At 40.5% G+C, this 26,721-nt stretch overlaps 3 long non-coding RNA genes across 3 annotated transcripts; 2 read left to right on the top strand and 1 right to left on the bottom strand.

Annotated features, from left to right (window-relative positions):
• Positions 1 to 2,040: 2,040 nt before the first annotated feature.
• LOC133625009 (uncharacterized) lies at positions 2,041 to 13,870 on the top strand. Its single transcript, XR_009818302.1, has 3 exons — positions 2,041 to 2,596; positions 3,553 to 3,674; positions 13,772 to 13,870. It is a non-coding gene; the product is annotated as an uncharacterized LOC133625009 (long non-coding RNA).
• Positions 13,871 to 16,070: 2,200 nt separating this feature from the next.
• LOC133625008 (uncharacterized) lies at positions 16,071 to 22,871 on the top strand. Its single transcript, XR_009818301.1, has 3 exons — positions 16,071 to 16,685; positions 18,525 to 18,623; positions 21,755 to 22,871. It is a non-coding gene; the product is annotated as an uncharacterized LOC133625008 (long non-coding RNA).
• On the bottom strand, positions 16,129 to 25,560 carry LOC133625010 (uncharacterized). Its single transcript, XR_009818303.1, has 3 exons — positions 25,392 to 25,560; positions 19,451 to 19,595; positions 16,129 to 16,311 (listed from the first exon to the last, which is right to left on the bottom strand). It is a non-coding gene; the product is annotated as an uncharacterized LOC133625010 (long non-coding RNA).
• Between the last annotated feature and the right edge of the window lie 1,161 nt (positions 25,561 to 26,721).

Here is a 26,721-nt window from a genome sequence, read left to right as displayed (position 1 = left end):
TATGTTGATGTAACACCATGGGAGTGACCTCCAATCTTTTTATCTCTATGTCTCATCTAGGCATTTATTAAGCATCCAATCATCTTGTTATCTGTATGTCTTTCAGTCCTGTGCATAACTCTGGCAGCGCTGACAAGGGTAGAGGATATGTTGCTATTATATATCCACTATATCTTCAGGACCAAATAGTTCAGAGCTTAGTGATATACAGAAGATTTCTTGATGGCTGCATATTGGTCACATATGTCCTAGCATACGGCACACTGAAATAACTAGGGTCTTTACTACAAGCTGAAAGGTCATCTTCAATAACAATTATTCCCTTTTTACAGCTCACTTTCAGTCACAATCAGACTGCACATTTTTGTGTTGCTTTCATTTCTCCAGCTGATATTGGATGTTTTAAGGAGGTAAACCCCGACCCCATCTATCATTCTGTCAGATTCTGAACATCAGATCTGTACTTGAATTATCAGTTGCGTGTGTATCATGTTACCTGTCTCTGTTCTGATCTGTTTCTGTTCTCCATATGATACAGATGGTGCAGGGTTTTTTATCATATAGAAGATATAACCTGGAAGAACCAACGTTAATTTCCTCTGATGCCTTATGAAAAGTATCAAGGGGTGAGCCTGACTTGTGGTGACAGAGCTTTTCAGCGTGCTCTAAGAAAGAACTGCTTCTGGGCACACATGGCAGCCAGATATGACTTCCATGAGCAGCAGTGTACATACAGTACTAGTTCATTAAGTTTGCCTTTATGAGTCTGCTAACCAGATACTTTACTAGCACTTCTAATATACCATCATGTGTCTGGGGTCAGATGCTTACTAATACCCAGTGGCAGATCAGGCTGAGTTTCCATAGGACCTCAAACAATAGTGATTAGGTGAAACCTTAGTACCTTTAGAGTCTTATAAACCCCGTGTCTCATATATTAATTACATCAGGCATTCATGAAAGGGAAGACAGCATAAATTAGCCAGTATAAAATGTATCTGTAAGCCTAAGGTAATCCTATAATTCTTGGTATTATCCCTAATAACGTGACCCTAGAACCAGTGATGAAACGGAGCACCAAGGTCATTGCATGCCAGGGCTCAGATAAGATCTTCTGTTGCCTCTTTCCTGCAAGATCTCACCAAAGAAGTTGAATGTAATTTGAAAAAACTCTTAGAAGCAACCTTCTGTCTGAAGGGGTTAGGAACCCACAGATGAACATAATGTTCCATAAAGTTCCTCAGTCTCCCTGAAAAAAAACCCAATCCCTTTGCTGAGACTACCTCAAATCACTGCAAAGAAATCATTGTGGTTCAGGACCCTGGCGCCTGACACAATGCGGCAGATATTGAGTACAATATAAAAAATGGAGCAAGAGGACTTTAAATGAACCCTGCGTGGGCAGTTGATTGAACAAGCTTCTGTGAGGCACATGCTTCTGGGCTAGGTTTCTGGGCAAAGGAAAGCATCTTTCTGAAGTTGTCTTTATCTTCCTCCCAGAGCTGCAGCAAAGCTGGGAGGTGGCTCTCTGAGAAGGGATCGCAACTGGGCAGTGGTCCCGGTGTCCTCTGCCCTTGGTGGTGTCAGCTCTGCAGTGGAGACCTCTCCATGACTAGAGGGTTTTGAACTTTTGTGTGGGACAGGTACCATCAGGGGGATCTGACAGCTGAAAAGGGAATAGAGGAAGTGGTTGATGCACTGTCTCAGCTGATGTTCAGCCAGTCCTGTGCCTACGGCTGCATGTGGAGGAGCTGGGTGCCTGTGGGCCCTCTGGTTCTTTGGATCCTGGGATGACTGTAACAGAGGGACCGGCAGCTGGGACAGCAGCAGTCTAAGGGGCAGGCCACCAAAAATGCAGTGCTGCGTGCCCTCAGCTGACATGAGAGTTTCTGAAATCAAGGAAAACTTGGGATTTTTTCTCTTTGCAGACGAAAGACAGGTAGCAGCAAAATATAACTGATCCCTAGCTATCTGGTTAGAAATTAATGCTGCTGGTGGTATCTGGGGCTTTAGTACTAGGTAGTTGTCCTTGAAACTGTTCCCTCTTCATTCTTCCCATAGAATCCTAGGAGAATGGGTAAGCAAGAATTTTTTGTTCCCACTGGAGTGGACTCTGAACGTGGGAGGACTTTCTATGATTTTATCTGGAAAGGAACTGTGGTGGGGCCATATGGTCTTTTAATTTGGAAAAATCTTATATTTTCCAGTGTGCTTGCCATAAGTCAGAGAGGGTTTGGGCTCATGGCAAAGATGGGTGGGTGGAAAAGCTGGTTTTTGTTTGGTTTGTTTTTTTTTCTTTAAAATTAGATTTCTCTAGTTTGATCTCTGACACACAATGTTTAACTCTGTTGTTTGAGATTTTGACACTAAAACCTTGCCACTAAAACCCTGAAAAGAAAGGGACCTTCTTCCCCATTGTAAGGCTGGTGGTGTTTGGGATATCCTGCTGGGCTTCTGAAGAGATGTGATGACAGATACCCTGTGACAGACGTAAAAACCAGCTCTGGAATCTGAACAGCAAATCAAGCATATGAGCAAAAGCTATGCTGACTTGTGTGTGTCTTCGTCGTGGCCTACCAGTTTCAAAACAGGCTGTGTAAGTATAGCACTCTGTATGCTTCTGGGGAGAACTGCCTGCTTTGAATAACTGGAGAGAAATGTGGAAGATAATTTACAGCTATGAAATGTATAATAGTGCAGTTTCTGGAGAAACAATGCAATGTAGGGGTATGGAGATCTGAGCCGTGAGAGCCTGTAAATCAGATAAGCCACCAGGGAGTCACTTTTACCATGGTGTGAATACTCCCCATCCTCAGTACGGATGCGAGATGTCTATGCCCAATCAGAAAGAGCTGAGCCCCTTAGACAATTATAATTAGGTCGTTAAAGTTAAATGCCTGGCTGTATCATTAAGTTTATATTGTAATAATAAAAGAGTAGTGAGAACCTCCAGTAAAAAAGTCAGATGATGTGCTGTTCCTAACCACTGATTCCTATGGATTATGGGCATAGTTGCAGCCAACACACAGCACAGTTCCCACGTGAATAGATCTGGTTTCAAAATCAAGAGTCTTAGGCAAGCGAGCTTCAGCCTGGTTCGGTTTGACAGCAGAGAGTGATTCCCCTGCATAAACATTTCCAGTGCTACGAGGTCCAAGGGGACATTGTGCTCTGACCTCTCCTGGCCTGAGAGCAAAAGGATGGAGAGAGACCTGTATTCATGGCAATAGAAGAGCGAGAGCAGAGAAATGGCATAGGTCTAACTTGGTTAACCCAAGCTTGGTTATTCAAGGACTGTCTGGGGTATACAGGGACAGACTTGAGGCAGGGAGGGTGACAGTAGCAGCTTTTACTCCCTGTAGCAGAGGGAACAGCGTCTGCTAGATCTAGCCAAACTGAAGGAAGAAGAACCCTAGGCTACAAACCTCACCAGATTAAACAGCAAAACTGGTCACTTGGCACACCTGAAAGTGCTTGTCAGAACCTTATTTTTCTGTCTTCCTGTTACTAGCTTGATAACCAAATATACTTGCATACTTACATGTTTTACAGGGGTTAATTCATTGGGACTACCTTGGGGATAGAAATATTTGGAAGCACTGGAATTCCTGTTTCCCCAAGTGTGAGTGGATGTTATCTGTCCATGTCTGACCGTGTCTTTGATATCCTCAGAGGTAAGGTGATGGTGACGCCCCAAGCCTTTTCATGCCAGCCGTATATCACCGTTCTGGCACCAGTCTCCTTTGACATCTGACCTGAGTACTATCAGTTGCAGCACATTCAATTGTACAAAAGACAGCTTTTATTTTTTTCTTTGCTGTGGGGAATACCATTTCCTGTAGCTCCTAGCAGACCCAAAGGGCCAGAGAATTCACTGGGCAGGGCTTTCTCCTTGAGGCTATCTGAAATGCTCATTTCCACAGTAAAAGAGATTTCTCTTTGCTCATATGTAGCTTGCACCTTTGAAGGCAGCTCAGCCTTGCATAGGAGACAGGATGGGTAGCACTCACTACAGTTATGAACAGTTACTCAGCATCTCACTCTTTTATTCCATGGTTTTTGCCAGCTCTTCTGGGTCGTGTATGTTTCCAAAGTATCTTTTATATATAATCTCTCTCTTTTTGTGGACTTTTCCTTGCTGCCGATCGTGAAGTTATCTGAGACTTTCATATCAGTGCATTAATTTTTACTCTGCCCTGTGAGCTGAGGAAATCGCCCAAACCAATGGCCGAAGGGATTAAGGCTGCAACAGAGATGTTGAGAGTCTTCAGTAACTTCAGCAAGTTTTGTGAGAGATTAACACTAGACAAATCTGGTTCAGACTCTTGCTCCAAGGTGAGACTCTCAGAACTGGTGATCATCTGTGGCAAGCTGAGAGTACTTGACCTGCCTACAACCACCTGAAACCATTGCCCATCGGCAAGAGTAAACTTGGATTGCCAAATGCAGCGTTCATGTACTAGAGCCGTGACAATGCCTGTCCCTGCTTTCACTTTGCACCTTCCAGTCTTCCCAAGCAAAAAGGCAGAATGAGGAAGAAAGCAAGAGAGATGTAAAAACCTGTGAATGGTAAACAAGCATTTTATCTCTGTGTGGGTTTTTTTTCAATCTCCCCCAGCAGCATCAATGTTCAAAGGGGATTTTATTCTGCTCTGCTGATGATAATACAAGTTGGTTTTTTTCACTTGTTATCTTCAGCTGAAACTTTATCAAACCTACTGGCCAAATTCATGTGATTTTTGTGCACCAAAATAACAGAATGGTAGGAGTTGGAAGGGACCTCTAGGCATCATTTAGTCCAACTCACCTACTAAAGCAGGTCCATCTACATCAGGTAGCACAGGAACTCATCCAGGTGAGTTTTGAAAACCTCCAGAGAAGGAGGCTCCAGACTCTCCCCGAGCAGCCTGTATGCTCTTTTCAGTGTGATTCCTGGGGAGCTTTGTGCAAAACCCTTCTTCCTAAACACTTATGATACAGACTCTCATGCAATCTGTCACTAGGTCTCTACTGCTAGAGCCAAGCACAAGCCTGACTTGTGAGGAAGTATGCTCTCAGCCTAAAGAAGTCACAGTTGTTCAGAAAACTTAGGAGGGACTCCCTGAGAGCACCAAACAGTGAGAAAAACTATAACAGGAGATCCCATCCTCACAATGATAATGGTAGCTGAAAAGTCCGTTTTGCCAGTAGGCTTCCCAGTTAAATACAATGGGAGAAGGGCTTGTGACTCCTGGCTGAGAGTTAATGGCATATGAGGGTGGGCAATTTCTTTCCATACAATCGTCACAATAATATCTACTAAGCCCCATTTGACAAGGCTTGCAAGATAACCTCTGCCAGTTGATATCACTTGGACCACTGGAATTTTTGCTCTACATTTTGGAATTAACTAGTCGCTATATTTTCTTTTTGAAAAATGCGGAATTTTTCTTCTTCTTTTTGTTTTTAAATTTTAATCATGCCAAGGAATATAGAGACATAAAGAAAAACTCTCTCCAGCTCCCAGAATTTAATGCAGTGCTGTCCATTTGAGAACAACACTTCAACAGAGGCCCAGTAAACTGCTTTCTGACTTTATTTGTAGTCGATATTCCATCTGTAGTTGGGAGGAAGCTTACTTCTCTATTCCTCTATAGCTAGAGCTCATAAAAAAAAATGACTGAGCTTTTCATGCCGACAGGGTATTTTGGAAATCTAGGTTTAGAGGTTTATATTTTTAATATCACGACCCCATGAAAGTAAATAGACAATCAGGACTTCAAGAAGGGAAGAAATGACAAGGGAGCATGAGAGAGAAGTCCAGATCCCAGCCTGACAACAGCTGTCTCTTGAAAGCGGCAGTTTCAGTATGGTGATTTGTTTGATCTGTGATAAAGTCCTCTCTACCAGTGTGTAGCTACCACCCACTTATATTTATTATGCAGTTTTATTTTTGCTTGGTAATATTTTTCTTGTGTTTATTTTAAAAGGTCTACATTTTGTGGTGACAGTCTCCCATTTTCCAAATTAACTGCTAGCAGATGTTGCTGTGTGGTGTGAAGCACACACAGCACAGCCCAAACCACCAAGGTCTGGATACTGGCTTAGGGGGGAAAAAAAAATAATCCTTGTGTTATTCAAGCAAGTTTCAGGAGTGTCTATAAAGTGCTTATGTAGAATCTTATTCCAAAAATAAATTACTGTTCCTTTAATAGCTGTTAGATGGTTTTAGTGTTTGGCATTATTACTGAAACCTAACAAGTCTGTACCACGGTTTAAGAAATAAAATATCATTTGAGCAGTGTTATTTAGGAGAGGATTTCCTAAATGTATACAGGCAAATGCAGGTGAGTCACACTTAGAGCTACAAATGCTTCATATTGTCCCTTATAAAATCCCTGCTACTGTTGCATGTCTGCGAAACTTTAGCTTTTGGAGTTAAAAGCTTTATTGTGAGCAGGATGCTTTGAGTAGGCTGGGTTTAAAACTATTGCTGAAAATGAGATTGAGAAATGGATGTTTGTGCTTTTCCCTTTGGAATAAGGTGTTGCAATTTGGATGGGACACTGGCCTGTTGCTAGGGATGTGCTCTTTGGCTACATCTGTGAAATGTCACCCTGTTTTGGACAAAACATGTGTTTGTGAGAAGCTGAGGTTGCATGTGTTGGGGAGTGACTTGCTGACAAGATAACTAACCTGTTTGGACCATGTGTATATCATGCCACCATTGCTCACCCAGATATCTAGGCAAGTTATAAGCACTCCCTGTTCTCTGTGCCTGTTGTGAGTAGGACAAGAGGGTGAAAGAAAGGATGTTGCAGTTCCTAACTTGTGGCTGGAGTGCTCAAGAGGAACTATGGCTGTTGTGGCTGTGGCTCCATCACAGAAGAGTTTTAAGATCTGTTTGCTTGAGTGTTCATAGAGGAACCTCACAAATATAATTGGTTCTGCATTAGAGCAGGGAGATGGACGAGAAAACCTTTAACGTTTCCTTTTAAATGTACTGTTCTCTGTCCGAGTCTTGCTCTGCAGCCTCCCTCAAAGAAAAGGGAATGCTACTCGGGTTTGCCCCGTTAGCTACCTTGCTGAAAAAGAGCTGCCCACTAGATGTCACTGGGGCTTCACTGAAATGAGATTCCTAACGCCTTTTCTGGTAGGTCGCTTAAGAACTGAGGTACCGGTAAGCATCCTCACCGTGCCTGCACCCCTCTTAGCACTCCTCCTGTGCTGAGGCTTGTCCTGCTTCTTGGCCGGCATCCCGTGTTGGCCCGAGGAGCGGAGAAACCTTCCGTGGGCTTGTGTGAGCTGTCTCGCACAAGTCTAAGACCAGAAAACGAGACTGTTACACACTATGGTTTGAAGAGCCAATGGGTGCAGTAATGCTTTTGGGATAAGCACTGTGCTAGAGCATGAGGGCAAATACCTCTCTTGTTCTGGAAATCTCTCAGAAGTGCTCTATTTACCACAATTGCTGAGGATTTTATTTCCTTATCTTCCAAATGCAACAGATAACTCTCCATGTTATTGTAGGACAAAACCTCGTGCTGATAAGGAAAACACAGACTTTTGTATGCCTTTTCTCTTAAAAAACCCCAAAAAGCAGTAAAGAGGACTTGGATGTCCAACAATCTTGTTAAAGAAGGATTATCACAAAGATGGCAGATAAACAGAAGCTGTTTTTCAGTGTTTGTTTTTAATGCATAAGTTGGACAAATTATGTCTGCTTTATTTCACTTGACCTACTAGAGGTCCCTCCAGTTAAATCACCTGTAGTTGGCCTACAGTTGACCCTTTGTTGACTTATTTAATCATCTGCCTAGCTTTCCGAACAGGTTGTGAGCATTCAGACTTAAATCAGTCCTTGAAAAGGTCCTGTCAATAGGCAGTGAGGCTCATACCTGATAATCTGCCCGTCACATAATATGACCACAGATGACAATCACTTACCTCTTTTATGTCATGATATAAGGCCGAAATTGCCTGAAATGAGGAAGAAAGCCATTATTTAATCAATGGAATTGCGTCAATTGAGTAAAATTTGTCTCTAGTGTAAACAAATGGAATGTCTTTGCGCTCTGTGAAAACAAGGCTAAATTACTTGCAGATCTTACAGATAGAAAAACATAGGAAGTGGACTCGTAGGCTGACACATTCAGGGTTTTGGAGGACTCATTTAAAATAATTATCCAGATTACACCGGATTACTTAATATATTTTTTTGCATCGTGTGTATGCACTTCTATTTTTGAAACAATAAGAGCAACTTTAGTCTCTTTTTCAGTCACATTTGATTATTTGAGAAATCCCTTAGAATAACGTGTTATTATTACCAATAGTTAAGTAAGTTAATGTAAGCTAGTTAAGTAAGAAAATGCTGAAAACCACCTTTAACTCTGGAAGGTGAGTTGAAGAGCCGTCACCAATGTGTCACGGGACAGAGAATTTTTTGGTACATGGTACATGTAAGAGACTTGATTTGAGAAAGTAATATTTCATGTAAAAAAATTTAATACTCTAGGTTTCCTCCTTGAAGTTTCGTACTTATATAAACAACAGAACACAATAAAGAAGGTAGCAATTGCTAGATTCTTGCATCTACACAATCACTCAGCTTTTACTACTACAAACAGTATTTCGTGCCTACGTCCTGGAGAGCAATCTGTGTGTGGAAAAAACAGAAGCTGTGTGGGCTATTGGTATGTCAGTCTTGCAGGTATTTTACATATCCTCAAGTTTTCCACAGGTCCAACGGAAAAAAAGATGAGTGTGTATGTTTCTAATCTACAAACACCAGAATTTCTTGCTTGCTGTAAGTACATTTTGTTTGCATTTTTGTAACTGTCCTGAAGTGACCGGCTGGAGTAAGACCAATCGTGTGCTTGACCTGGCACGTCTAGAATGCAAGATATGCTTATGTTATTACTCCTTACTGGTTCAGAAATTGGGATTGCTCCACAGAGAATTTTGTAGAAAGAAGCTAGTCTGGGAACAAAGTAATTTTTTTTGGTGTGTGTTAAATAATCTCCTGTTGTGGCCTTTTGGAATTGATTTTGGATGATGGAAAGAAAAATTGTGGAAAAAGCAATAAACTGTGGGTTTACTGTGTAGATGTTGATTCAAGAGGCTTCCAGGACAGCCCGTTTACCCAATGAATACCTGAAGATGGAAGACATTTAATAATCTCAGCACTTCATAGGACTGTTCCTCAACTGTGACACATGATAGCTGGCAGGCAAAAGGCAGAGACATAAGCAAAACTGCAGCACCAAAGATCACAGAAAATGTGTAGTAAATATGCAGTGCACTAGTCCTCCCTTTCCTCTTCTTTGAATTGTCTGGAGTTGTAGTTATGGCAGGGTTTTGAAGGAGGTGCAAGGTGAGACTGACTGCCTACTATCTTCATCATGTGTCAAGTTACACCACATGGAAGACAGCACTTGAAACGTGCTGGACTGCATCTTTTCCCTAATTGTGGTTAGGGAACAGCAGTTGTGGTGGTGTTTTCTTCTCAGATTCATTTTTGGGAAGACAAAGGAGAAAGAAGTGACGTCTTGGTGAAGCTGGAGATTTGGAATAAGGGTTCCTGGTTCTGTTCTTACAGAACAGGAGCTGCAAATTACTCACTGAAGTTACAGAAGAAACAAGGATTCCTTTCTGCCCCAAAGTGTTGGCTCTGAATTTCTGACAATGTATAGAGAGCGAGCTCGTCCCCTTGTAATGCCCAGGGATCTCCTCTTCGTGTGCGATATTAATTGTCACGCTTTCTTCCTGTGCATGGAGGTTAATCCTCCTCAGAGGGATATGAACTTGAAACTCCCTTGGTTTATTTGAAATTATGACATCTACAAGCTCTCTCCCACGTCTTCTCTACCGGCCCTGAGGTCGCAATCTGGCTAAACATGAGTCAGCAAGTTTGTAGCCGCTGGGCTTCCTGTGTAGCCATTTTTCCTCAGCAGAAATACACAATTTCTGTGTTTCCACAGTGGTAACTTTAACTGGGCCAAATCTCAGACTCCACGGGTGACCTCTTGCAATGGGGTGTGTTTCTCATTTTATAGTTGTGGTATAAACTAAGGGGTCCTTGCTGCAGGCAAATCTCATGGGGAGGGGAAATGGTTTGCCCAGCTGAAAACTGAGAGGAAGGGTGTGAGTGGGGAGGCTTTGGGTAGGATGGCCTGTAAATCCTGGGGGACAGTTCATATTATTCCGGATTTTGAGAAATCAGCAGGAAGGCAACTGCCAGCTCTGGTTTCATTAGGATGATGCTCCCTGAAACACTCTTGGTAGTTGGCTTTGTTTACACGTCAGTGTAATGATAAAGTTCACTTCCTTTCATTGGAGAGGTTGCTTTGGATATCTGAATATGTTTATTCAGAAGTGCCTGACAGAGCAGCTGATAAAGGAAACACTATGCTAGATTTTCATAAAATAAATATATCTACTAGCCAGTAATCAGAGTGACATCTCTGTATTTGTTGGAGGATCTGATTCCTACCCCTTCTAATTTCATGCTCTAGAGACTTGTTTCTCTCTTTTTTCTCAGTTTGTTACCTTTTAAAGGACTTTTTAAAAAACGCTTTTTATTGTTATGCTCTGCATAGTGAAGCATACTTAAGCAGCAAGGTAGAGAAATCTGCACCTTGAGAGAGTATCATGTTGTACTGAAACTTCTGAGAGATTAGCTTTTAAAGAACTTCTTTGTTTTTATTCTGAATATGATCCAGTCCTGGGAATTTAATTTTCTTCTCCAGATTATGTTTGCATGTTTTCTTATCAAAGGATGAATAAGTTTAGGGCAGGAGCCTGTAGATCTGTTTTCATGTAATTTATTAAGAGTCACGTGGTATTGGTGCCATTGAAGGGAAAGCTGCTGTTTATATTTTATTTTTACAGTGACATCTAGTCCTTTCAACGTGGTTTTCATCTTTAGAGCTCACTGTATTATTCTGGTTTCCCACACTATGATTGTCAGGGGACTGGCAGGTCTGTGAATAAAACTCATGTAGATTTTGTTATCTTTCTGCTTAGTCACTGTCCCTTCTGCATCTCCTTACAGCACCCATCGTTCAGTGAAGTCAAGTTGCCTTTAGTAATGCAAGGTTGACTCTTTGCTGCACAGCCTTGCTTAGAGGAGCAAAAGTTTGGAAGGAGCTTGCAAGTTCTTTGAATTTTCTCACAAGTCAGCCAACTTACTATGTTTAGAGGCCAGGTAGCTATGCTCTTGTTCAAAAGACCATTTTCATTAGTTCTTCGCAAAGAAATCTGAAGAGCTTGTTGATTTTGCGTTGTGATCCTTTGATGGTTACTGAGGTTTACAAATGACTATTTCTATCATTTATGAAATGCTATGGCAAACTTTGTGGGGTTTGCAGAACAAAGTTTCTGGTTTCCACCTTCTTCCTTCCATTAACACTCTGAATATCCTAGGGAGTGATTTCATCTGTGTTCAGAACCACAAGAGACAATGTGCTGGTGTGTCATGCAGCCAGGCACGGTGTCACCATGGGGAATCACCCCACATCTGCCACGTATGAAGCAAACTGCTCATGCTTAGGGCCAATGTCAATGTGCTGTAGGATGGAGAAGTGCTCAAGCATCGAAGGAACATAGGGGTGCAGATTGATAATGGGGTGCCACCTCAACCGAGGAAGAAAAGGTGGACTTGTTTTTAAAAAGAAACGCCCTCTTCTGAAAGGCTGATACCCTATAGGAAGATATAAAAGTTAACTTGACTTCTTACTTGAAACTGAGATAAGGCCAAAATCCATCTGTTTCATGTGCTGTGTAAGGAAAAGGTAGTGCCTTTAAAATGACTTGTTACAGGAAAGGCAACACTTTGGCTATCTTTGTGGGGACAGACAAACAACCTGATTCTGCTAGCACAAGTTGAAGCTGAGCTTGGCTTTGGAAAGGAGAGAAGCTGGACCGAAGTCAGTTTTGAAGGTGGATTTTAAAGCTATGTCTAGTTAACTTAGATGCTTTTTTTACCAGGGCTTCCAGTATTAAGGGATCAGAAGTGGAGTGATGCCTTAAGGTCTTCAGCTTCCATGTCCATCTCCCATTGATGTTTAAAGGGAATGGACTCTCAAGACAAAGCCCAGTAAAGAGGGCCCCTAAGGATGAGTATAGATGGGATTTTCTAGGCCTTTGGATCCTACTGGGAAACTAACAGACAAAATGGTAAAAAGCTTATTGCAAAGGTTCAAATACTATGTTTGAAAGGGACTTGCTCCAGATTTCTAAAGGGTGCTGATCAAAGCATGGATTTGTGCAGAGAGCACAACACAGTTCACATGCACCCAGAGTTGCTTTCCTGTAGCAGTAGCAGTATGGCTGAGTGCTAGTCTGTGCTTCCCAGAAAGCCTGCTTGCCATGTTGCTCCTCTTCTCTGAAGGCAGCAGCTTTCAGCAGGTAGCTGGTCTCATATGAGGAAGAAAATGACGATGGGATTTTTTAAGTGCTTCTTGTGACAGTAACTTGTACACTTACTTATAGCGTGCTCCAAAGACTGAGAAACTGTGGTCTGTCAGTCCAGAAGCTGGTACTCCTGTTTGATGTTGTCTGCACAGTTCTGAGATAAGTGAAAGCTCCAGAGACAGCTTTTGGGCCGTGAATTATGGCTTGGTTCCCTGACAGTCATTTCTCAAAAAAAAAAAATCAGTGCTATAGATTTTGTTTCGCTTGGTGACATGGTGAGCTCTTCTGGTCTTGGGAGCAGTGGACATAAACATGTAACATTACAACCCACAAATGGCGTAATATTTACAGTGCAAGGTGCTGTTCTATCCCTATGTTCATGCTGCTGTAATCCCATTTATTTAAACACAGATGACCTGGACTAAGTGACAAGCTAGTTGACAAAATGCCCATAGGCCACTACAAACAGGTAAAAAAAATAGTCATCTGACTCAGACTCTTAGATGGCAAAAATTCCTTGGCTGCATTAAAGTTAGGTGGACTGTATCCTGGGATCTATTTTCATTATCTATCTTATATATTTTCCTATGTTTAAAATGATGATTAAGGAAGAGTCTGAAAGTAAGCTAGAAAATACGGAATGCTTGAATTCATTAAGAGCCAGAGGAGATTCATTAAAATGGGCTTTGCAATTCCAGACCAATTCCTTACTCATTCTGCAGAAACCCAAGCTGCTGCTTCTTTAGAAACCGCTACCCAGAGAAAAAAATGTTGCTTGCTGTTACTTTCCCCTCCTCTAACTTTAACTCTCTAGTTAGACCTGTTGTTTCTGTATGAATAAACCTGGCTGCATGTCCATCTGCAAACCCTTCTGTGATGTGTCTTGTCTGGGAAACAGATTCTGATTTCTCTTCCTGGTGAACTTTTTCATTGTCTATATTGTCACAGACACAATTCAAGATTCTTCAGCTTGTGTCCTGGTTTCTTTTCAAAACAGAATCAGGATGATGATTTGTTACTTGTTTGATGTTAGGCCTAAAAGCCCTCTCCTGAGCTTTTACTCAGTTGTTCTAGGAGCTGAATTAACCCCAAACAAAGGCAATATATGTGCAGAGTGGATATTTTTAAACTGTTTTTTTTCTAGAAATGCAAGAATTCTTCTTAGCTGTGAGACGAATTCTCTTCTATTTGAGTCCACAAGCTGTATAGCAGGACTGAAAAATCTGACCAGATTAACAGTAGATACTCTCTATGCTGTCTTTGATAACTTCAGTGCTGAGAATGAATTGCTTTTTGCAAAAGACTGAGTTTTTGACGATAACTCGATAATTAAGTTTTCCTCAAAAGGACATCATCTTATTTATTTCCCTTGCAGGAAGTTCTGGTTCCTCAAAGCCTGGTCTGTTGCTTTAGGTAAGTTCAGGTGTCACAGGAGAACAGAAGACTGGACACTGAGATTTCACAAGAAGATTTTGCAAGAGCTTAATGTAGTGTAAGCCAATTTAGCAAATACTACTTGTTTTTATTTTTCACTTTCTAAGGTTGAATTAATTTTTAGTTGAACTTGTTTCTGACAGTTCTTGCTTGTATAGAACTTTCAGGTGATTTGGAAGCTTTCCCTACTGACAGTCTTTATACTGATAAATAAAACAGGAGCTAGAAGACAGCAGAGCTCCTAGAGAGTCATCTTGCTTATATAGCTGTTCCTTCCTTGGGAATCTGCCACTGCCTCCAGGGAGGAGGATGCAATGAAACTGTAGACGCTCCGTTGAGGGATTCTCACTGAGCTGTTGACAAGTTCTTCATGGGCTGTGGACAATATACCACTATGCACTTGTGTCACACCACAGGGTCTCCCATTGACGCTTATCCTTTTCGTTTGACCTCCGACCTCCGCTGCTTGCCACTTAGTGAAGCAGCAGTTCAGGAAAGAAAGCAAAAGTCAGGCCAAAGTAGCTTTCAACTACCTTGCATAGCTTAGCTCAGACTTCTCACTGTTTTCCAAACTTCTAATAATTAATAAAGATCCTATGTATTTTTCCCATTTTGAAACAAACACTATTCTTGAGTGTAGAGAGACAAAATAACATTGTTTCCTTACTACCCAGATGTGTGAGTCTTCACTGATGTCATTATTTCATGTCCCTTTTTTCCTTTTTTTTTTTATCAGAGGTAATCCAGAACTAACCCTAGAGAGTTAAAAAATGTACAAATGCAAAATTGCAGGTTTGGTCCCTCTGCAGGTTTCTGACTTTCACACATGTTAGTGATCTGTACTTGGGCTTACTGAACAGAAAGCAAATTGTCATGTTTAAGTATAGTTTAGACAGTCCAGGCAGCAATGATTTTGAATGTATCTCACTCATTTGAGTAATTAAACCACTCCATTACAGTTATACCATATATAAATGCCAATATTTGAAGTCTAGAATGGAAATAATTGTATTACTCTGGATCTATGACCATAGAGCTATGGCATGTAAACTCTTCACACGGTGATGCCAAAAAGTAACTTCAAAGTCTTTTAATTGAATTACTGGGTTACAAGAACGCTGAAAACCCCCTGTCTCTAACCAGGATTCTGTGGTGTCAATGTGTTGTACAAAATCAGAATGAAAAATCACCTCTCTTGACACAGGGGTTGGAAAATAACCCAACAGGCCTCCTCCTCCATACCCCTCCTCCTACTGATTTTGGAAGTGGTCATCAAATGAAAGAGTAGAGCTAGAGGGAGGGGAGTTGGCAATTTAATTAGAGATCTAAGGGGTCATTCCCCGCCTCAGCCTCCCCCAGCAGGTAGTATTGTAATTCAAGCACCTTTCCAGTGACAGCTATTGATGTATGATGATTACAGGTAGACAGGAAACTGGACTGTAAGTCCACTCTTCTAGATGTAACGATGACAGAGACAGAACCCTTTACTTTTAAGAATTGTCGGTTTATCCACTTATTGTTGACAGCTAAACTGATCTAGAGAAAGATTCAGTAAAAAGGAAAGTAATTGAAGTACACAGAAAGACTGCCTGGCAAGGTAAAGAGAGTGTAAGCGACAATGGTCACTTACAAAGCAGGCAGAACTTTGAAAGTACACTCCAGAGATTTTATCAAAGTTGGCAGGATTTGTATTTGCAGCCCCACACAGAGTGTCGTTTTCTCTGTTATTTGTACCCCAGTGTAACAAAAAAAATGTATCTAAAATGGATAGTTTTGAAGTTTAAGATGCAGAACTTTGACTGGGAAATGAGTAATTTAGTTTTATAGATGTTTACTTACTAAATCTTTGGTTTTCATCAGAGCTTTCATGGTTTTACCTGGTACTGCTGAAGTCAGAGTATTACTTGAGAAATGCTTTCTTTCATTCATTCAGAAAAGAAAATAAGATTCTGACTCTTAGCTGACTGGAAAAGCTCGTGATTTAAAAAGCTATCTTGTATGTGAGGGTGGAGAGATGTCTGATCTGTGATTTAAGTGTTTTTTTTTTTTTTGTTAATACTTGGTTTTGGCAGGAGTATTGCAAAAAAATCCAATCAAAACAAAAAGTTTCTTAGTGATGATTAAACATCAAGACACTAGTGGTGAAAGGAAGCCACTGGATATCTTAACAATTTAAGTCAGTGCTGTAATCAAGTTACTTTCATTTGCTGCTTTGTTTCATTAGGATAGAAATAGGGGACCATGCTGAGCATTTAATCCTTCTGTGTGCTTCTCAATGAAGTAAGAAGGTGGCCCATGCTTGAAACAGGTAGTCATCAGACCACTGAGGCGGGCAGCTGTAGCTTTGTTCATGCTGGTGCTCAGTGGGTGCCAAAGTTCTGCAGGATCAGAGCCAATATTTACAGCTCCAATCCACTGCATAGCCTTTTTTCAGTTCTTGATTCTTCACAGGTGCTCTCCCCCTGCCCAGTGTTCTGCAGACTGTGAAAGAAATTGAAGGTATTATGGTTAGACACTAAATACATCATGAAGATTAACTTGATAAATGGTCAATTCTGGCCTCATGCTTGAAATTTAAGTCAATTGTCTGGATGAAACATGCAAATCCCTGTATAACAGACATTTATCTCTGTTCAGACTTTTCAGTGCTCTGAGCAAGATGAAAGCAAGCAAGCAGATAATCTTTTCTGGAGGTGATTCTGTATTTTTTTTTTCTTTCACTAGGAATAATTTCCTGGGGTGTGGTGTCCAGTTGTGTGCACACAGTTTATGTCAGCAATGGGGAACACAGGTACTTTGGTGAGCATTTCCTCTGGTGAAGCTCTGAATAAGCTCAGATCTGACAGATGTACCAGGTAGGAAATGGGATCTTCCAAACATTCCACCAGTGTCCTACAGATCACATCCCTGGGCTTGAGGCTTGCCCCTGACAAGAGTGATGGGAGTATTTATTCTTCCTAATAGTCTGCAGGAGTTGTGCTGCATATGCTTTAGTGGGAATAGTCTCTTTTTCTCTTACTCTTTCCCTTCCCCCATCTCTCCTGACCCTAGCTTCTCTCTTTCTTTTACCTTTTCTGGATGGATTGATCATTTTCAAAGTTGAAAACTTGTTTAGTACCCTAAGTGGCATGGCTGAAATGTGTTACAGGTCGGTCATCAAAGCACCTTTAAAAAGGGTGCTGTCAGGAATTCATGTGTGTATGAACTGTATGACTTTGCATGGCAATTTTCATGGGTTATCGAAGCAAAATATGACTTGCTTTGACAGTGGTCTCATCATAAGTTGTTACCTTCAGGAATTCAACCTCCTACTTTTACAACCTATTCATAGTCCCTTTGGAAATTTTAAACACAGCATGTTAGGATGTTGGTTAACAGCAAATAAACCTGTGCGCTGACCTGCCCATGTGCTAATAATAAGTCATGAGTCTGTTTTTTAAGAACCTCTGTCACAAAAGGTGGTTGAAAAAATAAATGAACGACCGAATTCCTACAGATAAGACCATCCAGATGGGATTGCTAAGGGGGTAGGTTAATGAGTTGGCCCTGCGGCCTTGACAGTCTTCCTTCAAAAAAGGGGCACATGTTGTTCAGACAAGCCCATGGCCTCTCTTTTCCAAAGGTGAAATTTAGCATGGAGTGAAGGGCCAGTGAAAGGTCTCTGCCTGAGGCTCGCATGCGACTTGACTGATAGGTAAGGCTTGTACTAGCAAACCTCAACTTTAGGGACTAAACTAGCCCTTTTAGTGAGTTCCTGAAGGGCAATCAAGCTGAAGTGTGAACATTTTGTCCAGGCTTTTGATACACTCCTGGTTGTTAAGGATTTGCAGAGAGACATGTGTTTATGGGCTAGATAGGGGATGTCTGATTATCCTCCTCATACCTTTTAATGAGTGTACATGAAGACTCTGTAGGTGGGAAACACACTATCCTTTTTTTTTGCAAGAATTGGATGGCTCTAATTTCTAGCTTTGGGGTTTTTGTTATATGACAAAAAGTTCTGCTTTTCCATAATACTAATCAGTTCATCATTTTCAGAAAGGACTTTTTGTGCTGCAGAAATTACTTCCATTTGCATGGAATGTTGGGTTTGCTTGAAACAAGAAATGACATTTTTGGCCATTAGATGAACCAGATATTAGGTACCTTTTTGGGGGGGGATGTGAGGCGGCTAAGTAGTAACATCAGTTAAAACATCAAAATGCAGCTGTTATCTCTATCACGATAGCATTTCAGTTTCTGAGGGTGTGTGGTGACTGTTGCTTTGTGCCTTAGACGGAGACATAGCATGGATAACAACAACTAAACTCTTTGGCCTTGATTGTTGCTTCCTCTTTTGGCTGATGGACAATTTACAGAGTTAGTTCCACGATTTCTAATGTCTCAAGAGTGCATTAGAGTTTCACAGCAGGAGATTTGTAAAAGGGAAAGGAATGGTGTACAGGGAATTAAAAGGTCTGTAAAACTAGAGGCTCGCTCTCCTGTGAGGAGTGATCTTGTCGAAATCAATAAACGTCCATGGTCTGTGTTTTTCAGCTGTGATTATTAAGACTGTGTGTTCAGTCTGCATTCTGAGCAGAGCCAATATTGGCTTAATAACACCAAAAATGTGTTTACAGCTATTTGTCCAAATTCTGAATAACTGTTCCTTTTGTTCTCTGTCCTTTGCTATTCCCAAACCATAATGCAAACAGGTTTTGGCTCTGAGTCCAGTGAAGTATTTCTAAGCATGCTTAACTCCAGGCACATGACTACTCCAGTTAACATTTGTAAGACTTTCTACAGGCTTAAAGGTAAGCACATGCTTAAACAGTTTGCTGACTCTGAGTCGCATTTTTCCTGAGTATTTAGGAGAACATTATTTTTAAGGACTCTGCCATGCATTAGAAAACATGTTCTTGAGTAAATATCATTATTATCTTTAATTTTCCATTATTCCATATTCAACATTACCTATGCTCCTCATGAATTGTTTATCTTGAATCAAAAACCATAGTAAAGGGGCATCAGTGAAAAGTCTCACTTCTATATCACAAATAGTCAAAGCCAATGCCTGAGCAAAAAAAGACAAAAGGCCAACATTTGTTTTGCAGCAATGCTGTGTAAACATGTAGAAAAGTGAAATATAACTAAAGAATAGGAAGGCAGGGAAGAAGTGGCTATGTGTATGTTTTTACTACAATGGGGTATTTTTTTACTGCAGGGTAGCCGGTGCCTGCTGTTTTACCCTGCAAGGTCCTGCAGGCATTCCAAGATTCTACCACATGGGAGATAAATAGGCTTAACTCTTCTGCACTCAGCAGCAACTGACTTTGCCTACTCTGATCTCTTAGAAAAATAATAGTGCTTAGCTTCTGCTGAGTGGGGTATCTAACATTTAATGCTGTTATGCAGCTACCCCAGCAAAACCAGAGCAATATTAGCAGTGAAAGGAAAAGCTATTTTCATTTACAGTAACTATTAATTAGTTCTAATGTCAAGGTAGTGGCTATGGAAATGAAATTCACAGATACTAGGCAAAGACACAGTCACAGATGAATTCTTAAAAGTGAGAACATGAAACAGAAAAACAACAAACTGGTTATGAGGAGGACATATTGTTTATGAGCTGTTTCGTTACATTTTCTGCTGATCCATCTGCCTGTGGAAATCCATTGCCATGCCTTGAAGACTGAAATATCATTCTGAAGATAGAGGCAGGATTCAAGCAGTACCATTCTCCCCAGATATCTTCTGATGAGGTGTCAGCTTCCTTTTGGCAAGGTCTGGAGGATAGATAAGGGACTGTGGTTACAGGCACAAAAGTCTTTTGTGACAAGGTGAGAAAGAGAAAGTTTCAGATTAGCAGGAATATGTATCTTTATTGTGCTTTTAACTTCAGTTTCAAATCTTACAACAGATTTTCTGTGGTACATGAACTCAGTGAACTAATGTCCTATTGCATTTTAATTTCATCACTCCGACTCTCTGACTTCAAAGCCTGCTCAAAGTCTAGAGAAAAGTTCACAATCCACTTGATTTGGCTACAGAAACTTGGATTTGTTGTACATGGATGCAAAGCAGGGAGAGCTCTTGAAACAGATCAGCCGAGGCTACTATTTGTTTTGAAAGACTCATTGTATTTGTACCTGGATAATGAATAAACATAACCAGCTCTTTACTGGTAAATTAAAGGCTACTATTTTTTAAGGAAACAAATAGAAGAAGCCTCAGCTCGTGTTTGAACTCCCCAAAATAACTAAATCAGTAAAATAAATATAGAAAAGCTGCACTATGTATTTCTTTCCTCTTCCTGACGTGTTCTCCCTTAGTTGTCTTATTCTCTTGTGTTGTTCAGCCAAAACAGGTTTTTAGATTTGCAAATTTGTTCCACAAATTCAAGTTTTAGAGTTTTAAAATTGCAATCTGTCAAAGTTCAGTTTAAGCCTGAGACATATCACATTCCATAAAATTTTAAAGTCTGTCCATCAGATCAGATGGAGATCTAATAAGTGCAGTAGTATCTCACCACTTGGGAATCACTCTCAGCATATTGTGTGGCCTTCCTATGAGATAAAATGGCAGATGAATATATTAAACAATCCTAGATTGGTGTAAAAGAGCAGCATCCAGCAAGTGTCTGGCACTGTGTGCTCACTTGTGTTATCTGAGTTTCTCTAACTTTTGCTTTTCTACATACTACATGAAGTTTAAGCTCCTCTTATATCTCTGCAAGGAGATTTATTTGGTAGTAAAACTGTCCTGTTAAATGGAAAGTTCAGTTATTTACTTTATAGAAGTGAATAGCCTTCAATAAATCATTCATTCTTTCTCCTTCCTATTATTATTTATTGTTTACATTACTGCAACAGACATGTCTCCTGTAAAACCTTTCCGCTTTAATCTGTCAAAGAGGGGAAAATGGGATGTTGAAGTACAACTGAAGCAAAGGACCGGCTGGATCTCTGCATTTTATTCCTCACCAACGGGCAAGGGGCTGCTCTTTGTATTGTCATTCAGTATTAGAAAACAAAGCAATTTTAACTTGCTTTTTGAGGCCAGGATTATTTACTTTTTAAAGGGGTGACAAGAGCCTAGAGGAGAATGACAAGGGTCTCTGAGAGGGATATGTGGCTGCTGCCACAGAGGGAATGGCAGAAGGTAGGCAACATGATGCAGTAAAAGTGCTGTATAAACATCCTAGGAAGGAACACCTTGTGTGAAAATCCAGATACCCATCTCTAACCCTAGACACCTATGTGTTTTGAGAATATGACTCTAGAAGAGTCTTCTGGAAGGAAAATTTAGGTTTTTAGTCACAGCTTATCCCTCAGAGTGCTCTGGCATGATGTGGGGATGGGGAATCTCTTGCACTAAGTAAGGAGTTTTTGCTCTTAGGCAGAATATAAATTACATTTATTTTGCATCCTTTCTAATTTGTACTTTGGAGACAGTAACTGTGCCAATACAGACATTTATTATATGATTTAAGTGCATTCTTATTGAACCCTGTTGATGTTTTGGGTCACTTCATCCCTTCTGTAGATGTTTCACCTCTTTGTCCAGGCTTAGTTACTACTTGTACTGCTGAAAATCATGCAAGTGCAGCAGTGATTGAAACAGCCTGACTAAACATTTTTAAAGAAAAGCAGGACAAGTCTGTAAACAGTTTGCAAAATGTACTTATCAGTGTGTGCTCTGGTGTGGTATGTACTTTGTGTCATGTGACAAAAATCCCTGGTCTGTCCCTACAGCTCTTCCTTATGTTGCAACTGCTTTCAACCCTTATTTCTGTGTTTAGCTTTGGCAACGGGGTTGTCAAGTTTAAATTTTAAAAGGTGGAAAATGAGAGAGTTGCAGAACTGCTTGGTGAAGGGGTCAGAAAGAACAAGCTATCTGAAAGCAGTTGGGACTGCTAATGCATTCCTCTTCTGTCTCCTTGTAGGGTAGAGGAAGGCGAAATCTTACTTGGAGCCCAGAGGTCCCTTCCGCCCACTTTCATCTCACCCACCCTCTAAGCTTCGTGTCAAAGCCGACCTCTTCCTGCTGGAGGATGACTGGATGCAATTCCTTTCAGAGGCTGTCAGCGCTTCTCCTCTAACTGCCCTGTGGAGATGCTGTTGAGTGACACGAAACACTTTTTCGCCTGGATTAGCGAGACATCTCTCCACACTGCCTAGCTTCCCCCTCTGCCTGCACCAGCTCTCTCCATGTGGCCAAAGAGGCTTGCTTCGGTCTTCGATAGCAAACCAGGATTAAGTCACTTCTCCCATGTTTGCTACTGACAGAGGAACTCCGTTATTAGAGGAAACTTTCACTCTTCACACAGCCAATTAACCCACTTTTGGAGCAAGTCTACTTCTTTTATGCTTCTCCATTTATATCCTGTGGATGTATAGGGATTGTCCTGTGTTATGCCAAGTCCCTAGTCCTTCCTTATGAGTTCCTGCTCTGATCACAGTTCATTCAGTTGTTTTGTAGGAGGGAGAAGACAACAGTGGTTAGTCTGTCGCAGTAGAAACGCCATGGCTGATCTCTGGTGATGGAAAACTTACATTTTTCTGGGAAGGTATCTGACAAAATCTTGCTGATCCTAGAATCAGGATTTTTATCCTGGGTGTTCATTTTGTCTCCCTGAGTAACAGCGTGAGGTGGACACAGAGTTGGTTTTTAGGCACTCTAGTGAGTCATCAGACTAGCATTTTCCTGGAGGGAATCAGGATATTGGTACTAACTTTCCTCTCCCCTGTGCCACAGCTGGTGCGTTCTTATCCCGTCCCTCACTCCATTGTCCTCCTGACTTGTTTGTACTCTCCATTTTTATTTGGCTATATTGAGTTACTCAGGTGGGTCTTAGCTTTCATTTGAGTACTTTACCCTTCTTCCTGGAGTTCCTATGCCTTTTTTGAATGAATGCCTTGACTGTGCTTCTGTTAACTAATGCTAAGTAAAGCGTGCCTGCCAGGTCTTTAAAGACCAATTGTCTTGCCTTGCATTTGAATGTATACTTCTCTCTTTGCCAAAATACAGATGCAAATATGCATGAAAGAATAAATTTACTACATGACTACACAGAATAACTGGAGTATTTTTTTTTCCCTTGCACATATAGTGGAGTTAGTATGTATTCAGCCAAGTATATATTCAGATTATTCATTCAGCTCACAGTAATCATGTACATGGAAATCAATATTGAGTCTGCTTATGAGTTGAATCTGGCTCTGCAAATGTACAATATACCATTACTGCATTACAGTATGTTGTCATGTTCAAACCTGTGAATTTATTAAGCAGGATGTAATATGCTAAATCTTTACAAATTACTCATTGTTTTGGTACTGGATGTTGGCAGTATTATCATTAACATAGCAAGCCCAATGACCCTTGCACTAGATTTTCCATGTTATTTTCTGAGTAAATGTCAATGCAAGAAACTAATCTGGGTTTATCTCAAATTATTGTACTTTCAGGTGATTATTCAATCTGTGAAGTATGGGACAGTCCATGCTCACATTATCCCAAGGGAAGCCTTTGGAAGAACTGTGACCTCTTTGCACTTGTAGGTTAAAGGAAAGCATTTTCTTCCAACTCTTTACAACTCTGCTTCCATATACTGCTGGCTCTAGTAATTGTTTTTGTCAAAGAAAAACAATCCTTTCCTTTCTGTTCAATTCCACCTTTAGTTTGTCCCGTTCAGGTTTATTTCTGGAGAAGAGCACTTGTTTCTTTTCTAGGGCAATCTTTTCTTGCAACAACCACTCAAGCATTATGGACTTACCATGGCTCGACCCTTTTGGAAACAGTGAAATGTGAAAAAAGGCACTTGGATCCACGGTGATGTGCAGGCTTAAAAACACTTAGGTAGATCAAAAAGGCTGAGTTGCTGAGTTTTGAGGCTTCTGTTTGGATTTTTTGTTTCATTTAACCTACAGTGTCAACAGAGCCAAAACTCTGAAAGACATACCAGACAGGAAGAGCCAATTGGGAAATGACCTGAAACTGTTGTTGGCACCACACTTTAAAAAGCAGGCCTTTTCATTGTCTGCAAAGCAGTGGCTGCAGAACACTATCCTTGTGTTCTTACTAGCTGATGCACTGCTGAGGATACCTCTGAATAGTGGCATTTCATGTACACAAAGAAAACCCAAGAACTCTCTCATTTCTAATCTGAAGTTTTGATTTTCCTGTGGCAGGAATTTTTCTTCATCTGATTTTGAAGCCAAGGCAAAACTGTGTCACAGAGCCTGACTTTTCATCAGACACTTGAAATCAATTATGAGACATGCTGAAAGGACTTCAAGAGTGCTTCAGAGAATCCTGATTATTGTCCTAACACAAGCTTCTTATACCATCTAACTAGCATCACTAAGACAGACAAAATAGCTGTCTGCTGTGCAACAATTATGCCATAAAGAGGAAAAAAAAGGAATGACAAGGGCAAAGGCATTATAAACCTACAAAAGAAACCAAGTACAGTGACCTCTCTTGATCTTTACTATCAAGGCAGCAAGTATACGTTTCTTAATGTCCAATTCTAGCTAAATTTAATCTATACACTGTGTACCAAATTCCCTCTGGGGAATGCAAGGCCAAATGAGCACACAGTGTTCTCACATTAAAATCTTCCATCAGCATTGCTGTGGGAGATATTAAGTCAGCCAGTCTCTGTGCTGCTGCAGCCTGAGGAAGAGGCCAAAGTTCAACAGTTTCATTAATTCATTCAGGAAGAAAGTAAAAACAGTTTGCTTGAGTTTATTTCCATTGATTGTCCAGGTTTTGTTGATTGTCCAGACCACTGTCTCACTTGGTTGTCTTTTCCTTTTCACCTTCTAGAAATCAAGGGGCTATGGAATTTTAATGTTAGCAATGAAGATACTGAAGATACTTAAACAAATAATTCCATCATAGTCAAGTTTTTGCTGAAAGTTTTAGGTTTTGTTTTAAATTTATTTTGCTTCATTAGTTTAATGTAATCAGACTGATAATAATTTTTAAGCATAAGCTCTTTACTTGGTTATGATTCTTTATCCAATGAAACTACTAGTTTTCTTTTCCTACTACTCACTGAACAAAGACTGTGTTTCAAGAATGCTGGCTATATGAGATAGCTCCCTCTCTCTCTGAAAATGCAACCTCATGTAGCATGGAACAATTAAACAGTTGAGAAATCTGAGAAACCCTGCAGTCACAGGAGATGCAATCCTACATAAACTGCAAAACTCCCTGCCAGATGAAATAAAAATAGCTATTAATTTCACCATGTTAGGAGCTAAGAGCGCACACAGGAGCCAAGCTCAAAAGCCATCCTTTTGTACAGGCTTTCACCCAAATGTAAATGCATTCACGCTGTCAAATAAAAAAACAGAGGCATCAGTCTTAATACAAGACACTGCTGTTACACTTGTATAATCTGAAGAAGTGCTCTGAGACTGAGGTGTACCAGTTTGAGAACTGGAAACTCAGAGATCATAGCCACTGCTAGTGCATGGCACACTCTTACAAATGTATGAAAGTTACTGCAAGGAGGCCAAAGAAATGAAAGAAGGGCTGGAGCAGAAATGTGGAGGATAGCAATAGATTACCTTGGTTAACTTGATAGTTCAGGAGTTCATGAGAAGTTTGTGACTGCTGTTCTTTGTTTTTCTTCTGTGGAGCAATTTCCCTTGTCCTCTTCCGCCTCTTTCATGTTATTTATTTTCTAGTAACACTGACCTTCTGCATTGAAAAACAAAAAGCGTTTCCTCCCCAAAGAAGGACTTCTACATGTGAAAAGATTTTTCTTGTATATGAGTTCACATTTTGTAAACGTGTTTTCTTGCAGGATTTTCTGGCTCTTGCATAGAACTGTACTTCACATTTTAGGTAAACGCTTCAAAAGTGCATGACTTGAAAGCCTACATTCCCTGGTTTTAATTAAGGTCAGAATTAGTCCTTGAAGTCAAATATGAAAATAAAGCTGAGGCTCATAATTCACTTAGGTGCTTTTCAAATTTACTTTTAGGATAAACCCTGAATGCCGTTTTTTTCCCTGTGTGTTGTTTATAGTGATAATCTAATATTTAGCCAGTGCTTGGCTATGGAACAACAGAGAGTTGTGGGATGACCAGACTCATTTCCTGAGTTGCATCTTTTTGTTTTCATAACAAGTCTTTATTTAACATTTCATTTAACAAGCCTTGTGGACTATCTCTTGATTAGATTCTGCATGTTTCCTGCCACTTGCATGAACTGAGAAATGTAACCTTAAAGCCAGAGCCAATATAAATATTTTTTCATGGGGTGATGTAACAACCAGCTTTTGTTTCACAGAATTCAGAGTTTCTAGCAACTCTGAAACTTTCCTGCATTTTCAGTGTGTCCTGAAAATTCATTTCAGGCAGTTACTTACATAAGTGAGGAAGCTGGGGATTTAACATTGTAGGAAATTATTGCAGAATCACTGTCAGAAAAAAAATGGTTAAACTTTCAGAAGGGAGATTGGGATGTCAGTATTCTTAGTATTGAGTCAAAATCTGGTCGAGGATAACCTGCATGCATTGCACTTATGTGTGTATAAAGTGAGAGCTCCCTTGTATTTGTTGATGGTTTGTATATTCATTGCTATGCAGACAAGTTATAAAAAATTTCATCTAATTTGTCTTGCAGTAAAAATGAACCAAAACTTTTACCTCCGTGCCTAATTCCTACATTTAGTTGCTGATTTGTGGGACTACCTTTGTAAAGCCCACATTCTGCTCTTAGGTTTCATAGTGGAAACCTGGAGTGACTTCAGCTGAGGGAAGTTACTCTGCAAATGTTATTCCGTGGAGACCAGCATCTAGTTCAAGAAGAGAGTCACAGTGGGTATCTCTGAAGTGTATGAATGGGAAATTGTGGATGATAGTAATATCAAGACCAAGAGAATATGGAATT

This window comes from Colius striatus, chromosome 2 (assembly GCF_028858725.1).
Source record: "Colius striatus isolate bColStr4 chromosome 2, bColStr4.1.hap1, whole genome shotgun sequence".
In the NCBI taxonomy this organism is placed as follows: Eukaryota; Metazoa; Chordata; class Aves; order Coliiformes; family Coliidae; genus Colius; species Colius striatus.
This window is presented reverse-complemented; position numbering and strand designations above follow the sequence as displayed.